This window comes from Pleurodeles waltl, chromosome 1_2, assembly GCF_031143425.1.
Source record: "Pleurodeles waltl isolate 20211129_DDA chromosome 1_2, aPleWal1.hap1.20221129, whole genome shotgun sequence".
Taxonomy (NCBI): Eukaryota; Metazoa; Chordata; class Amphibia; order Caudata; family Salamandridae; genus Pleurodeles; species Pleurodeles waltl.
Genome location: NC_090437.1, coordinates 717,697,992 through 717,714,863, shown reverse-complemented (window position 1 = coordinate 717,714,863; position 16,872 = coordinate 717,697,992).

Sequence of the window (16,872 nt, the reverse complement as noted above, 5' to 3'; positions counted from 1 at the left end):
GCGCCACTTCACCAATCGTGTAGGGGGCTGGTCCACCTGTAAGACATGAATAGTAAACCATGCTTAGTGTCAAATCACAGTCACTGTGATAGACAACAAATTTCAATGTGAACTGGTTAAGAGGAGTGAGCTAGTCATCCTAGTGGAAGTCAGTGCAACATATACACCACTATGATCACACAATGACACAGACACTCAGGTGAGTTAGAGCCACACAGCCAACCACTAGCACTGGGCCAGAGACTCCTGTGGTACTACACCCTGCAACATTAATATGTGGCATTATCATGCAGCTGTCTGTGGGCACAACCCTTCCATTGCCAAATGATCATGTATTTTCCATCTGAGGGCCATGCTATGGTTGTAGCAGTGGCAGGACCATTGTCACACCCATGGTATTTCTGCCTGCAACAGATGTAGGTAACAACTATGTTGTCATCATAGCTCACAGACACACTACTACCCTGAGATTGTGTGGGTATTGCAAGGTGTTGAGGATTTGCATTACATACCCTGCAATGAACAGAGTTAAATGTGTGTGCCATCACAAGCAGACACACTTAAAGAATTGCTATGGCTGTGGACTCATGTGCAGTTGCTTTGTCTGCCTGCACGTTGACTGCAATGTGACCTGCATGTATTGTAAATAGTGGTTGGCCTGCCATTGTTGCCGTTGTACACTATTGTCAATCCAGTGGGGGAGAGGTACAAGGACATAGACACAGCGTTCAACACAAACACTTGCTCTGTGGTCAAAGGATGCCTCTGGAGTTGCAGGTTAGTCAATCAATCAGTGCTTGTATAGCGCAACTACTCACCGTTAGGGTCTCAAGGTGCTGGGGGGAGGGGAAGTGTAGTGTTTACCAGTGAGGTGGTTCTTAAAAAAGCCATGTCTTCAGCTCCTTTGTGAAGCTGAGGAGGGAGGTGGTTTGTCTGATGTGGAGAAGGAGGGCGTTCCAGGCGATGGCTGCAAGGTAGGAAAAGGAGCATTATCCTGTTCTAGTTTTCCTGATGGGGGGTACTTCTGCGAGAGAGAGCTGGGCTGAGTGTAGGGTTCTGTGGGGTACGTGGAGGTTGAGTCGCTGATTCAGGTAGGCTGGTCCGGTGTTGTGGAGAGCTTTGTGTGCGTGGGTGAGGTTCTTGAAGGTGATTCTTTTCTCTATGGGAAGCCAGTGCAGTGTACGCAGGTGTTGCGAGATGTGGCAGTGTCAAGGTAGGTCGAGGACCAGTCTGACTGTGGCGTTCTGGATGTTTTGTAGGTTGCAGGTGAGTTTCTTGCTGATTCCGGCGTACAGTGCATTGCCATAGTCTAGTCTGCTGGTGATGAGGGTGTGTGTGATGGTCTTTCTAAGTTCGAGGGGAATCCACTTGAAGGACTTGCATAGGAGGCGAAGGGTGCGGAAGCAGGTGCAGGTGACTAAGTTGATTTGACTGTTCATGCTGAGGTTGGAGTCCAGGATGATTCCAAAGTTGCGGGCTTGGCTGGTAGGGTGGTCGGGTTTCCAAGGGTGGGTGGCCACCAGGAGTCGTTCCATGTGTTGGGTTGAGGGCCCATTATGAGTACTTCTGTTTTGTTTGCTTTTAGTTGAATGCAACTGTTTCTCATCTTGTTGGCGACTGCTTCCGTGCCTTGGTGGAAGTTGTGTCTGGCTTTGTTGGGTTCATTGGAGAGAGAGAGGATGAGTTGGGTGTCGTTGACGTAGGAGATGATATTGATTCTGTAGCTTCTGACGACGGTGGCTAGTGGGGCTATGTAGACGTTAAACAATGTGGGGCTGAGGGAGGATCCCTGGGGCACTCCGCAGGTGGTGGGTGTGGGGTCTTCGAGGAAGGGGGCGAGTCTCATTCATTGAGTTCTGCCAGAAAGGAAGGATTGGATCCAGTCGAGGGCTTGTCACTGATGCCGGCTTCATAGAGTCTTCTCACCAGGGTATGATGGGAGACTGTGTCAAAGGCGGCCGAGACATCTAGTAGGATGAATCCAGATTGGAAGATGTCGAGGATGTTGTGGTCTTTTAAGAAAGTGGCGAGTTGGCTGTTGACTGCTTTTTCTATGACTTTTTGCAGAAAATGGGAGTAGGGAGATGGGCCTGAAGTTTTTGAGGTCAGTGGGGTCTGCAAAGGGTTTCTTGAGGAGGGTCTGTTGCAAATGTGGTAGGGGCATGGGACCGTGGGGGTCCCGGAGTGTATGGACCTCACTGTTCTCAGTGTATCTTCGGTGGTGACGGGGGTCCAGGTGGTGATTGTTGGTTTGTTGGTGTCAGGTTTAGGTGGAGGGGGTTCTGCGCAAAGGTTGTTCTTGCTGAAACTGTGTTAGATGGTCTTGATTTTGTGGTGGAAGTAGGTGTTAAGTCTGTCACAGAGGTCCTGTGAGGGTGGGATGTCCGTTGTTTCACTGTTGGGTTGGCAAACTTCTTGATGATTCTGAAGAGTTCCTTGCTGTTGTGTGGATGTGAGGAGAATCTGTCTTGTATGGCTTTCTTTCTGGTGTTTCTGATGAGTTGGTGGTGTGCAGTGATGGCGGCTCTGAAGTTGTTATGGGCTTCTATGGATTTGGTGTTTCTCCAGATTTTCTTGAGGCGGCGACAAGTGCACCTAGATTCTCAGAGTTTGGGGTGAACCAGCTGGCTTTCTTCGAGTGGGTGCTGTTATTCTTTTTGAGGGGGGCTATGGTGTTGGCGCAGTCAGCGATCCATTTGCGGAAGCTGAGTCCTGCGGTGTTTGGGTCATCGTTGTGTGCGATGGTGGGGGCGGCGATGGCCAGGGCGGCGGTGAGCTGTTGTGGCAGAGATGGAGCTGATGCAGTGCGGCCTCATACTGTCAGTGAGGAGTTGTAGGCCAGTGGAACAGACTCTGCACACATGAGTGGGATGGGGACGGTAGAGGCTGTCTGTGACAGAACATAAACTGGAACATGGAACTGCTAGTAGTCTCTTCCCAATTCATGTTTAATCTCCCTTACATGGCCTTGCCCAATGACACAAAGGAGCCAATAGGACAATAGTGGTGCAGCACCTGGGACTTGAGTAATGGAATGTGAGCACTGCCTTTGCGTCATTTTTCAACGCATTAGCAACACTAAATTACAAATCATGGGTTTGAGGTTAATTTTGTGCTGGTAATGATACGCGGGCGGTGCTAGCCTCTCATTATTCCGGCCCCTAGTGATGTCCCACATGATGAGTGCCCCCATCACACCCCTGACATCACCATGTGTGGCCTGTCTATACAAAACAGCTCAACATGGTATAAGAGGGAGCTGTGTAGTGAAAACATGACACTACCCTGGTGCTTTGCAAGACTTACAACTCAATTACTCAAGCTTGTCCTGCACTGCACAGGCTCAACTTTTTTCATTGGTTAATGTCCCTGGGCAAATCATGATGACCATAGTTACCAATGATGTCCCCACTCATCACACATGTTCCATGCAGCCAATGCAACTCTCACAGTGAGTTTTGAAAGTGTTCATTTCCAACATGACTTAATTTTCCGTTTCCATTCACCATTTTATTGTTGTCAGCATATCCGGCCATAACAATTTCTCACGCACAATTACAAATATCACATAACATGTTAAAAATCACATATTAAAATGCAAACTTATCAATAAAAGCTATACTTAACAGTCAATTAATTCGCGTACACCATCGCACGAAGCCAAGAGTGCCCAAAATTATCATGTGAATGCTTTGCGACAGTGGCTAACCAGTCACACTGTTGTTTGTTTACATAACATACTAAACAACTCAGTAGAAGCATGATAAAGCTTGAAGTTATCCTGGATCTAATCATATGGGACCATTTCATGGTACCCTCTAGCTTAATAACGTCCCAGAATACTTTCCCTATTATGCCTCATCCTTCACCATTTTCCCCAAACAATAAGCACCTATACGACCCCAATGAACAGTTATTAGTATGCTAAAAACTGTGAGTGCATTGACGATCTTAACTTCCATGCCTCCAAGATATATTTTGAAATAATCATCACAATGTGTTTTTCATCAGAACGCATACACAACACTTCAGCTTCCTTACATTTCCTAACACCATACTTTTTAAAAAAGTGATTGTAAGTACAGTTTTCAATGTTGAAGTGTAAAGTGACATATTAAAAGGAAGTGAGATAATGTTTGTTGCCCTCCATAGAGATAGGGGCAGCAATCAGGTCTCCCCAAGGGAACAGGCTGCCACTTATTAGTCACTTAGATCACCGGTAGCGTACCCATGCGAAATTTAAAATAAAGAGATCTTTTTATCCTCTGGGTAAATAATACCCATGAAGGCAGCTGGTTTAAGTTCTTGATCAAATAAAATATAACGCTTTAATTAAGGACTAGGTGAGTCACAAACATTCCGTGTCTTGTGATCCCAAAATGCCTTTTTAACAGCAACAAGGCTAAGCTTGGTGATTTTTTCTGGGTGGAGCCAGAGTTCTTCCAAGCCTCCTGCAGCCAAACTAGTCAAAATATGCTTGAACCAGGGCAATTTCTGATGATTTTGTAGATTCAAGATATCAGTCATTACAGCTTTATATGATTTAAGTTCCTCCTTTGCCCAGATGTGAATCCAGTATCTTATGCCAATGCAATATAATCCTAAATTTTTCTCAGTTAAGTCTATTCTTATCGCTTTCATCGGTGTGCCATTACCTAGATGAAGTAATCATCGTATGGATTTATTTTCAGTTACTTGTGCTGATGGGGTCTTTTTTAATCCTTGGATCTCCGCACCATAAAGTGCAGCAGCCCTCACTTTCATTTTATACGTGAGCAGTGCAGAGCTCACCGAGTGGCTCCCCGTGGCTTTTGCAAATCTGAGTACCACTCCAGCTTGTTGGGCCACGGAGATATTGCTTTTATGAACTTGCAGATTCCAGGTCAGTTTATCATCCACCTGGCAGCCAAAATAATCATAAGATCTCCACTTGGTCCAAAGGCTTTTTATTAACCTTGAAGGTAGCTTGAATCTTCTGTTTTTGGTTGAGAATTGTGAACTTTGTTTTACCCTTGTTAATCATCAAATTCCTTGATGCACAGAATGATTCAAAGTTTTTTAGCAGACGATGCATTGATATCTCCGTTCTTGCCAATAGTACACCATCATCTGCGAAGAGCAAAATAGGTATGCTTTCATTAGCTAATTTCGGCACATCCAAATTTAAATTCCTCAGTTTTTGGCCCATGTAATTTATTATTTATATACCAATTAAATAGGGTTTGGGCCAAAACACACCCTTGTTTGACACCTCGCTGGATTGGGATCTCTGCCGTATAGTAATTTTTCGAGCTGGATCTGATTCTGGCAGTGTTTTCTGTGTGTAATAAGAATCATAGCCTATCTTTCCTGGAATTCCCATTTCCAACAGTAGTTGCAATAATATTTGGTGATCCACACTGTCAAATGTTGTTTTAAGGTTGACAAATACCACATATAGTGGGGAATACTTTAGGGAGACATATTTGGAGCAAATCATGTTCAGCTTAAAGAGTTAATCTATTGTACTTTGGCCCCTCCTGAAACCAGCTTACTGTAATAATAATAGATCTCCTTCCTCTAGCCACTGGTCTAGGTGAGACTGAATCAATTTGGTGAAAATTTTCCCAACTCTGTCAAGCAATGAGATTGGCCTGTAATTACACCCCATGTCCCGTGGCCCCTTTTTATGAATTGGAACTATTATTGAATTTCTCCATGAGGGCGGGATTTTCTCAAAAACACAAATGCTATTATATAGGCGAGTTAAAGCTGGTAACCATAAGGGTAGTTGATTACGATAAACGTCTGAGGGAATATCATCTGGGCCTGCAGCCTTTTGCGGATTTTGGACGAGATTGGCTTGCGCACTTTATTTCTCATTGAATTCAAGCACTAGTTCCATGGCATAGGGTATAGCATAGGTCATTTGTATGAAGTTTATACGGGGAGGATTATTAGAAACTGATTCATCCATTGCTTCATGTTCAGGCACCTTGGGCCACTTCGTTGCTACAACGCGATTCTCAGGAAGTGGCATTATCTTGCTTAATTTACAGTCGCTACCATCCGACCCTTGGTTGTGACCGATTGGATAATTTATACTTCCAGGTGTGATCTTATCCTCTTCTTGGTATAAAGCAGTGAAATGCTTTACCCAGAGTTGTGGATTGATGTTCAACTCTAAATTTTTGGGAGGGCCTTCACTTACCCACCTGATTATTTCCCCAAAACCTTTTTCAATTTCCAGGTGAGATTGGGTGCAAAAGATCTCCCCAGAGCATATGTGGAAAAGTATTCTTCTTGTATCTCAGCAGTTTCTTGTATTGTTGCCTGCAATCAAAAATGTGTTGCTCATTAAAATTATTCAAATGCCGGTTCTTTAATGCTCGTGATAATGCCTTTTTTAAATTTAAAGCACTCGTCATCGAACCAACCCTCAGTCTCCGTTGAGGTGTTTTTGAAATTCCTAGTTCTTTCCTTCGATGTTTTCGTTAGAATACTGAATTTTTGCAGGAGGAGAGAGACCTCATTACCTGGCAGATTAAGAACCATGGAGAGTGATGACATCTAGGTATTACTGGGGCACCAGTATAAGGTTCACCCGTGTATATCTTTACAATGTTTTTCCTATCTGGTCTCAGAGCTTTTTTTGGGCAGTTTTCTTTATATGGAGTAACAGGTTTTCAGGAGCTCATATCGGGGTGGACCATCTCCATTAACAGCGGGTCATGGACACTCTCAATCCTTTCCCCTATTTCCATATCTATGATGTAATGCCAGGCTTCAATGTTTATTGCCATATAGTCAATAATACTTTGCCTTTTTCCAACTCGGAAGGTGGATTTCAATGTTTCGTCTTCCATTTAAATGCAAATCCTTCCTTCTGATAGGGCTTCAAAAATGAATTCTCCTTTCTTTGAATCTTGACAACGTTCGATGGAGAGGACCAGAATATTCCAAGCGTAGTCTTCTTCCAATACTTGTTCATCCCCGAAGACAGAATGGGGTTTGGTGTTAAAGTCGCCACATATTAGTAGGAAGTTGTTATAAAACTGAAATGGGTAACCGTTCATGTAACCAATCATAGTATCCCACTGGTCTCCAGATCTTTTATATAGGATGTGCTCCTTAAGCAGCCGCACCCCCTGCTTAACTTGAACCCAACTGATAGGTGGAAAGTACAGATTCACTATTTCAAGTGACCATGCCTCATGTTTTACTACTAACATATGGATGTACTTGCTTAATACGACGTGGGTTGCTACGGAGTTTTCCAGTAGTGATGTTCTAATCCAAATGGTCAAGCCCCCTATTGGTCTACCTTTATTTTGTTTAATTGCGGGTAGATAGAAAGTGGAAAACCCATCTCAGTCGATGGCATTGATGGACCAAGTTTCCTTGAAGCAGCTGATATCTTGTTGTTTGATAAATGCTATCCAATCCTTATCCTTGGTTTTGGCTTTTAGGCCTGCAATATTCCAATTTAAGATTTTTAGTGGTGATCTAATTCCATATTTTATATTTAGGTGATCCATGTTTTGCTTCAAGCTTCTATATGACTGCTCTTCGTGCATCTGTGGCTGTGAAATAATACCAGTGATGTTTCTTGGGTATTGACTAACAGACGGAACCTCATGTTGCTCAGGTGTATTTGTTCAGGTAGTTGTTGGTTGGAGCTAATAGCTCCCTGCAGTATCAAGCAGAAGTTATCTTTAGGCTCGTACTCGCTTGACACATTTTGTATTTGAGCTTTTTGTAAGAAATATTGATGGATATAGTTCCTTTTGCGGAATGTCAATTGTTATCCCCCAGGTCTTCATCAGACTGCACTGATTTAGGATCTGATTTACTATCCATAATGAGGTCCAGACTGTTTCTGATGATTCCCCACTATTTGAACCTTTTCTGAGTATGAGTCTTACTGAAAGCAAATCTTTAGTTGTTATATTATGCAGGCCTGGCAAGGAGTTAACAAGATATGAAATATTGCTCCTGTTTAGAATATCTTGGCTCCCTCTTGAGGAATACTCAGGAGGAAACACAATCATATCTTCGTGATTTTTATTTCTTCAGAATGGGTCTCAGTATGCTTGCAACCTTCCTGTAACTGTCTTTCTTGATGTCGACTTTCATCTCTCTCTTTGCTATTAGCATTAGCTACAGGTCGTATGGATGCTAGCTCTTCCTGTTCTTTTCTCCTTCCGTGATACGTCTCAATGTTCTTGCATCCATCATGTATTTGACTTCTTAAGGGCCAGGGTTCCATTTTTGCTTTATTTTCCCAGTCGAGTGCGGGCAAGGCATTGTCATACCCCATCTGGCTACTGTGTTTGTCTGACCAGGCCTAATGACAATATTTTGTTTTTGTCAGGGGTACAACAGATGTTAGATTGTCATTAATTTCCACATAAGTGGTTATTTTTGTACTTTGTTCACTTTCTCCAGCCTCAGTACACTTCAGCTTCATAATTTTTCTTTTGCTATTTACTTGTGGTGTACTCTCAATGGTGGTTGCTAGACCTGACAGCCTTAGGGTGGTCACCACTAACTTTTTGCCTGCCTCCCTCCACTTTTTAGATACTGTTTTTGCTGGTTTTAAGACCCTGCGCACTTTACCACTGCTAACCAGTGCTAAAGTGATTATGCTCTCTCCCTTTAAACATAGTAATATTGGATCATACCTTATTGGATTATTTAATTTACCTATAAGTCCCTAGTAAAGTGCACTATATGTGCCCAGGGCCTGTAAATTAAATGCTACTAATGGGCCTGCAGCACTGATGGTGCCACCCACTTAAGTAGCTCCTTAACCTTCTCCCAGGCCTGCCATTGCAAGGCCTGTATAAGCAGTTCCACTGCCAATTTGACTTGGCATTTAAAAGTACTTGACTAGCCTAAAACTCCCCTTTTTCTACATATAAGTTACCCCTACGGTATGCCCTAGGCAACCCATAGGGCAGGGTGCTGTGTAGACAAATGGCAGGACATGCACTTGTGTAGTTTACATGTCCTGGTAGTGTAAAACTCCTAAACTTGTTTTTACACTGCTGTGAGGCCTGCTCCCTTCATAGGCTAATATTGGGGCTGCCCTCATACATTGTTTGAGTGGTAGCTGCTGATCTGAAAGGAGTAGAAAGGTCATATTTAGTATGGCCAGAATGGTGATACAAAATCCTGCTGAATGGTGAAGTTGGATTTAATATTACTATTTTAGAAATTCCACTTTTAGAAAGTGAGCATTTCTCTGCACTTAAATCCTTCTGTTCCTTACAATCAACATCTGGCTGGGTTTAGTTGACAGCCCCCTTGAGTATTCATTCAGACACACCCCAAACACAGGATACTCAGCCTCACTTGCATACATCTGCATTTTGAATTGGTCTTCCTGAGCTGGGAGGGTGGAGAGCCTGACACTTACATGTCAAAGGACTGTAGACTGCCTTCACACAAAGGACTGCCACACCCCTACTGGACCCTGGCAGATAGGATTGAACTGAAAGGGGACCTTGTGCACTTCTAAGCCACTCTTTGATTTGGTTATTTAAATAGGGCCTCTGCCCCTACCAACTTAGACACTTCCTGGAGAAGAGAACCTGAAACAAAACCTGCATCCTGCCAAGAAGCACTGCCTGTCTGCCCAAAGGACTCACCTGTCTGCTTTCTGTGAAGGACTGCTTCCTTGCTGTTGCCCTGCTGCCTTGCTGCTTTCTGGCTGTGGTGAGATGTGTTCTCCAAGGGCTTGGATAGAGCTTGCCTCCTGTTCCCTAAAGTCTCAGACACAAAAAGACTTCATCTCTACAAGAAGGACTCATTGTGCAGTGAAAATTGACGCACAGCCTGTCAGAAACGATGCACAGCCTGCACCACAGTGAAAAATTCACTGCACGCCGAATCGGACCAACGCAGCCCGACTTTGCAGCGAGAACATCGACGCAGCACCAGCATAGCGACCAGAAATTCGACGCACAGTCCACTGGATCGACGCACGGTGGAGCCGGAATGACAAAGCCCAACTTCCAGAGAGGAATCGACGCAGCGCCTGCAGTACAGTAGAAATTTAAAAGCAACGCCTACTGGATTGACGCAGCCACTGTGACTTCGTCCTGCCAGCTCAGAAAATCCACGCATCATCCTTGGGGCGTCCAAAAACCCTGCAACCCGTACAGGATCCATGACCGAGCGCTGGAAATCGACACACAGCCATCCCTGCATGAAAACTAAATGGCGCATCACCGTGTGCGGCCCGAGAAATCGACGCACACCCCATTTTTGTTTCCACGCATCTCCTCCTCTGCGGTTCTTTGCGGAGATTTTGAATGCGAACCAGGTACTTTGTGCTTGAAAGAGACATTTATTGCTTTTTAAAGACTAAAGACACTTTATATCAGTTTTACAGTGATATCTCAATGTATACTTATTGCATCTTAATCGTTTTGACATGCATTTATCTAGATAAATATTATATATTTTTCTAAACACTGTGTGGTGTATTTTTGTGGTGCTCTACTGTGTTATTGCGTGATTTATTGCACAAATACTTTACACATTGTCTTCTAAGTTAATCCTGACTGCTCAGTGCCAAGCTACCAGAGGGTGGGCACAGGATAATTTGGATTGTGTGTGACTTACCCTGACTAGAGTGAGGGTCCTTGCTTGGACAGGGGGTAACCTGACTGACAACCAAAGACCCCATTTCTAACAGTGTTGTTTAACTTTTGTTTACAATTTTCATCATGATTTTCCACTGCATTTGGATGGTGTACTTGGGCTAGATGTTCTATTTTCATGACCACGGGATGCTTGTCTTTGTTAAGGCTTAACTTTGATTTTAATGTCTCTGGGCTCTGTTTGTACATTCCATTAGCTGAATCCTCAGTTGCCTCGTTTGTCCCTGGATTTGTTGCTAGATCTGTTTCCAACCTCTTTTCATTTCTAATGCCTGAGCTAGATGTTTGACTTCTCCTGTGTCCAGTTGGTATATGATTTATGTGAGAGTGATAGGTGCAGCTTTTATCACACAGCAAACCTGGATTTTTATTCATGAAGTTGCTGTCTTTGTCCGTTGTTTGTCCAAGGCTCTCTATCATGATATTTTGATCTACATTCTGTTGTTCAACGGGCTGTACAATTTATTGGATTTGCCCCACTGATCTTGACTGCCACATCGTGTTTTGTGCCTTTTTTGCTATTACTTTTTTATTCCCCTTTGATTTTTTCCAATTAATTTTCCATTTCCCTTTTGGTTGAGACCTTTTATTCTGAACCCTCTTTCCAAATGCACTTGGAGCTTCAATTACTGATGCAGAGATTCCACTCTTTCCCTCTATCTCTTCTATGCAAACACTCACGTCTAGTCCGCCTGCTCGTCCTAGGCTTAGTGGACCTATTCTGTCTGTTGGCATTTTTGATGCTATTTCTGTGGGCTCACGGTCGTGTGTAGGCAAATTCTTAAGGCTCAGTTTGCAGTCTTTAATTATATTGTTAATTACCTTCGGGACTACCAGTAATTTCTCCAGCAGTGGTCCACATGTTTGCCTATCTGCCGTATCAGCAACAGACAGTTGCCGCAGATTTTCCCTTAGAGGACCCTTAGCCAGGGCCATACTCTAGTCTATGGTCCTTATTGTAGCTGTAAATTGTCTGGTCAGCTCAAGTTGAATGTCAAGTTTGAGAGACTGGGCCATGATCGCACTTGCAATTGAGTCCAATGTTGTGCATATGATTTTCATGATGCTAGGAATTGGTTGATCTAATGGGAGGTTGTTTCTGTTTTCCTGCCCATTTTGCCTATTGATTGCTTGTCTTTCCAATTGCTCATCTTCCTTATCCCTGAAGCCTTTTATTAAGGTGCCATCCAAAAAATTCAGGTCATCCGATGTTATGCTGTCTAACTGGGGTTCTATTTTTGATGATTGCAAAGTTGTCAAGTGAGGAGAGCTCTAAACTAAATGAGCTAGTTGCTCAGGGCTTACAGATCTGCTTAATTGATGATTGTCCCATTTCAGTTCCCTTCCTATTTGTGTTCTGATGTACTATTGTCCCCACTTGGACACTTTCTGTTAGAATTGTTTCTAGGGAATTCCTGGGTTTTTCTGATCCTGGTTGGACTCGGGAATAATTCCTGTGTAGTTCATGGCTCTTTGTTTGCTCTCCTGGGGAATGAACCCGCTCTAGTGGCTTGAGTGTTTCAAATTCACTGCCCTTTGAGGACTTATGCACTGGTTGGAATGATTGCAGTGGACGTATTTCCAGCTACCAGGCCTCTAATTGCTCCAGTTCTGCCCCCATCACCTTAGCGTCACCTTTTTCCCACTGCACTGGGGCGTCACTAGTCATGGAATATAGGGGGTCATTACGACCTTGGCGGGCGGCTACCGCCACCCGCCAGGCTGTAACCGGCGTGCGGCCGCACTCACGCAGCCCCCATTATGACATTCCCGCTGGGCTGGCGGGCACAAACCAAGTATGCGCCCGCCGGCCCAGCGGGAATGAGGCCGCAACATAGGAGCCGGCTCCTAATGGAGCCGGCGGTGTTGCGGCCGTGCGACGGGTGCAGTTGCACCAGTCGTGCTTTTCACTGTCTGCTATGCAGACATTGAAAAGCTGGCCGGGGCCCTGTTAGGGGGCCCCTGCACTGCCCATGCCGCCCCCAGGGGCCCCAGGACACCCCTTACCGCCAGCCTCTTCCTGGCGGTAGGGGGGTCATAATCCCCAGGGCAGCGCTGCTTGCAGCGCTGCCCTGGTGGATTATCACCGCCGGGGCTAAAACGGCGCGGTCGTAATAGGCCAGGAAGCACCGCCAGCCTGTTGGCGGTGCTTCCATCATTTTAGCCCTGGCGGTCTCGGACCACCAGGGTCAAAATGACCCCCTTTGTGTCTGCAACCAATCAGCGCATTGGTTAAGATAGTTGTAGTAGTTAGTTATAGTGTTTGCTTTTGCATTTGCCCGGCGGTATGTTTTTCTATAAGGGGTAGAGGTGTCTTTGGTCCCTGATTGAGTGGTGTTTGCTTAGTATTTCTTGTCTCCTTGTTCCCAACTGATTCTAAATGCATCAATGTACTCTGTTGTTCCTTACTCGGTGGAGATGGAGGGCTCCCCTCAATTTCTTCCCTGTTCAATGTTGCACACCCAGTATTGCTAGTCAAGCCCTGGCCTAGTCTCCCAATAGATACCTTATCCTCAATGTCATCGGAGTCAGCACAAGTTGGCAAGAAGAGTTCCAAATTGGACATCCCAGCCTTCTTCTGCACTAGATCACTTTCATCGCCAAGGCTTCTAAATTTGAACCCCCCCCCCACCGCAGCCTCTACTTGTCTTGCGGGTTTCACTGGGGTTGGCTGTATAGTTCCGGGATCCTGCTCTAACCCCTGATCAGGATCCTGCTTAGTGCATAAGAATTTTGTTCTGTGAGCTACCGCCTCCTTAACCCTCTTTGATTTTCCCCTTGTTCCAAACATCTTAGGGGAACGTAACCTCTCCTTAGCTCCTTGCGAGTTCTTTGTAAAGGTTCTTTGTTAGGTTCTTGCCCCTTTAAATCAATTTTAATTTCAACAGTTTTATTTTATAGCGAGGTAACTATTTCCTTTCGCGTCTTTCTCCTTCTCCCCTCCTTACAATTACTGTTGCTCTCTCATACAACTTACTATGCTTTTAGTTTAATTGCTTACTTGTTTTTATCTCCCGTCGTCTGTTGCCTTCTGTCTGCTGCCTACTCTCCCTCTAGGTGCTCGGAACAATGCTCAGAGTAGTCCCCATGTCCCTCTCACCTCACGCACCATGAGGCTCTCAGTCCTTGCAGGCCTCGGCGACCCCCAGGGTCCTAACTTCTGTGGGGGTGTTGTGAAACTGAAACCAATTGCAGTCAGGCAGCAATCGAGCAGTCAGTGACAGTCAGGTGGCAGTCTCAGGCACGTGCGAGGGCCGCTGCAGGGTCACAAAAGTGGCAATGGCAGGAGCGGTGAGGCCGACTCAGAGAGGCCAAGCCGGGGTAACCCCCTGCCAGCACCAATGAACTGAAGCCAGCGACAGCGCAGAGAGTCTAGCGATATCAGCAATACAAGCTCCCAGACTGCCTGCTTACTTGTACTCCTTTATCCTTAATCCTTTATCCTTAATCAGGGCCCGGACCGACTCCTTCAGGATGCTGCAACACCAGCGTGGCCACACAAACCGATCGACCGCAGGACCTCCTCTCGCTTCCTCTCCTCCTTTCCTCGCCTCGTCTTGCTGCAATCTACCCGGCATCGGCGTCAGCAACATCATGACTTAATTTCTATTTTGGACATCTCCTACCTCTTGCATACATCCTATTAGGACATGATGTAGTTGGGTGTGATGAGATATTGATTAACAAATTGGCAATGTGAATGTACAAAATATGTTGTTGTCCATGGATTGTGTCTTTCAGTTGTGGCATACCAGTGATAAGGCTGTAAGTGATGTGTGTGATGGTGGCAGTACAATCTAACACATCACATGTGATGTTGTGACATTACTTGTCAGATTAGTAACTGTAACATGCTCCCTGAGGTTAGACTAACATTCCTATGGTATATGTAGTGGAGATTGAATAGACCAAAGCAGGATTGGTTGTATATGTGAAGTGTTTATTTACAAATTTAACATGGTGATTTCAGTGGTTTTTATGTGTAAAAGTTGTCAACAATATGCTGTCTCCTGCATACCCCAGCAGCTGTGTTGTGCTGTTCCCCCTCCATATCGTCAGCACCATCCTCCTTCTCCTCCTCAGGCATGTCAGCAACCTGGTCGTACATTGGCACGTTCATTCGCACACATAGGTTGTGCAGGATGGCACATGTGAGGATTATTTAACACACAATGGGGGTCATTTTCACCTCAGCGGTCTTTTTTCAAGACCGCCGAGGGACCGCCGTGCGGAAGACCGCCAGTGGTGGCGGTTTGCCGCTCGGCCTATTATGACCGTTGGCAGCTCTCCATCCTTTTACGGACGGAGAGCCGCCAACAGCCATACTGGCGGGCGGTGGGGAAGTGGAGGTTGCTGCACCTCCACCGCCACGCCAACAGAACACCGCACAGCGAATCACGTTCTGTGATTCGGCGTGGCGGTGTTCTGTTGGCGGTGTCGTGTCGCCGGAGCAGCCCCCATGGCTCCCGTCCCCTCCCGGAGGATCGTCGGACCAGGTAAGTGGGAGAGACCCCTATCAGTGCCAGGGAAGGAATTCCCTGGCACTGATAGTGCTTACCGCCATGGATTTCATGGCGGTTTCAAACCGCATGAAATCCATGGCAGTCAGCCGGGTCCAAATACCGCCGGCGGTATAGTGACGGCCGCCGGGCTGGAGACCCTGGCGGCGGAACGTAGAACCGGCGGATGACCATGGCGGTTCATAATACACAGAGGAAAGACCGCCAGCCTGTTGGCGGTCTTACCGCCGCTTCTCCGCCTTCCGCCAGGGTCATAATGACCCCCAATGTGTGGGGCAAAAGAAGGCAGGCACCTGAATCTGGATTTGAGTATGCCAAATGTCCTTTCCACCACATTGCATGCCTGACGGTGTCCCTGATTGTAGGCACACTCTGCTGCTGTGTTTAGGTTTGCAAATGGGGTCCTTACCCACGGCTGTATGCCGCAACCCTGATCGGCTGCAAAGGATAAAAGATGTAAGTTGTTGTAAAAGCTTGTAATGGGTTTGTTATGTAGCATGCCGGTTGTTAGTTGGAGTTGGTTGGGCCTCATACATGTTTGTGGTATGGTGTGAGTTCCTGGCCTTGTGCTAAGTTTTACTAGCACTGTGTTGTTGGACACGTCAATCTTGGATATTGGCTCAAGAACCTGGGACATATAATTTGGATTCCAAACTGATGCTCAGTATGTATGTACCATGTGTTGTGTAGTGCAGCTGTGTAGCAGTGTGCTATCACTAGAGGGGACATGACACATCCTCGCAACACAGTGGGGTCAGATGTGGTGACAACATGGTAGCCCTACAAAGCCTGGACATCCCAGCCATTTTGACATGTGTCAGTACAGATGTCCCCTGCACCGGCACCTAATGTGCAGCCGTGCACCAACACTGCCAATCTTGCATCAGGGGTGCTTGGCTGGCTGCCCTGTGGAGGTGGATATATCTGTGCAGGAAGGGACACCTTCCTATTCATATACTATTTTCATGGGCAATAAGCTCTTTCTGTGTGTGCAGCAGTATGCAGCATGCATAGGTAGCACATTAATATGAGGTCAAATCACAGTCTATTTCGTCATTGCAACCTGCGAAGGGCACCCCAGGGGTGGTGTTTGATGTTGGCACTGCCTCAGATTTTAGGTGACACCTACATCTGAGTCAGCGTCATCACGCTATGTATCTTATGGTGACACACCTATAGCAATATACATTGCATGCCACTTCCACGCTAAGTGCTGCGTTGGAGGGGGCTTGATTTACAATGTGGCTTCAAGTCACAAAAGAGTGGTCATCCACCAACTTGTACATACAGTGCAGGCCATGACAACGGCACTGGGGGCTCTTACATATTTTCCTTAGCGATCTTGAGTGGCAGCTGAAGTTTGTGCTAGCCATCAGGTGCCCAAGTGTGTGTATCCCTTAGTTTCAGGATGATCAACATTACTACCACTGTATCTCCTATCTTCCAATACATACATGAATCAGCATTTATACTGTGAACACCTGCACAGTGCAGGCTATGGGATGGGGCCCAGCTATATAAAAAATGTGCCCCATAGCACAGTGCATGTAAGGTCAGTGATATCCTAGATACTCCTACAGGGTCCCACTATGTCATCCATATTCTGCACTGTCTAACAGTGATTCTGCCCCATGGTGGGACATTTATTGTTTACGGAAAAGACATGATGGTCTTGTGGGTCAGTAAGTGGTGCATGTGAGGCG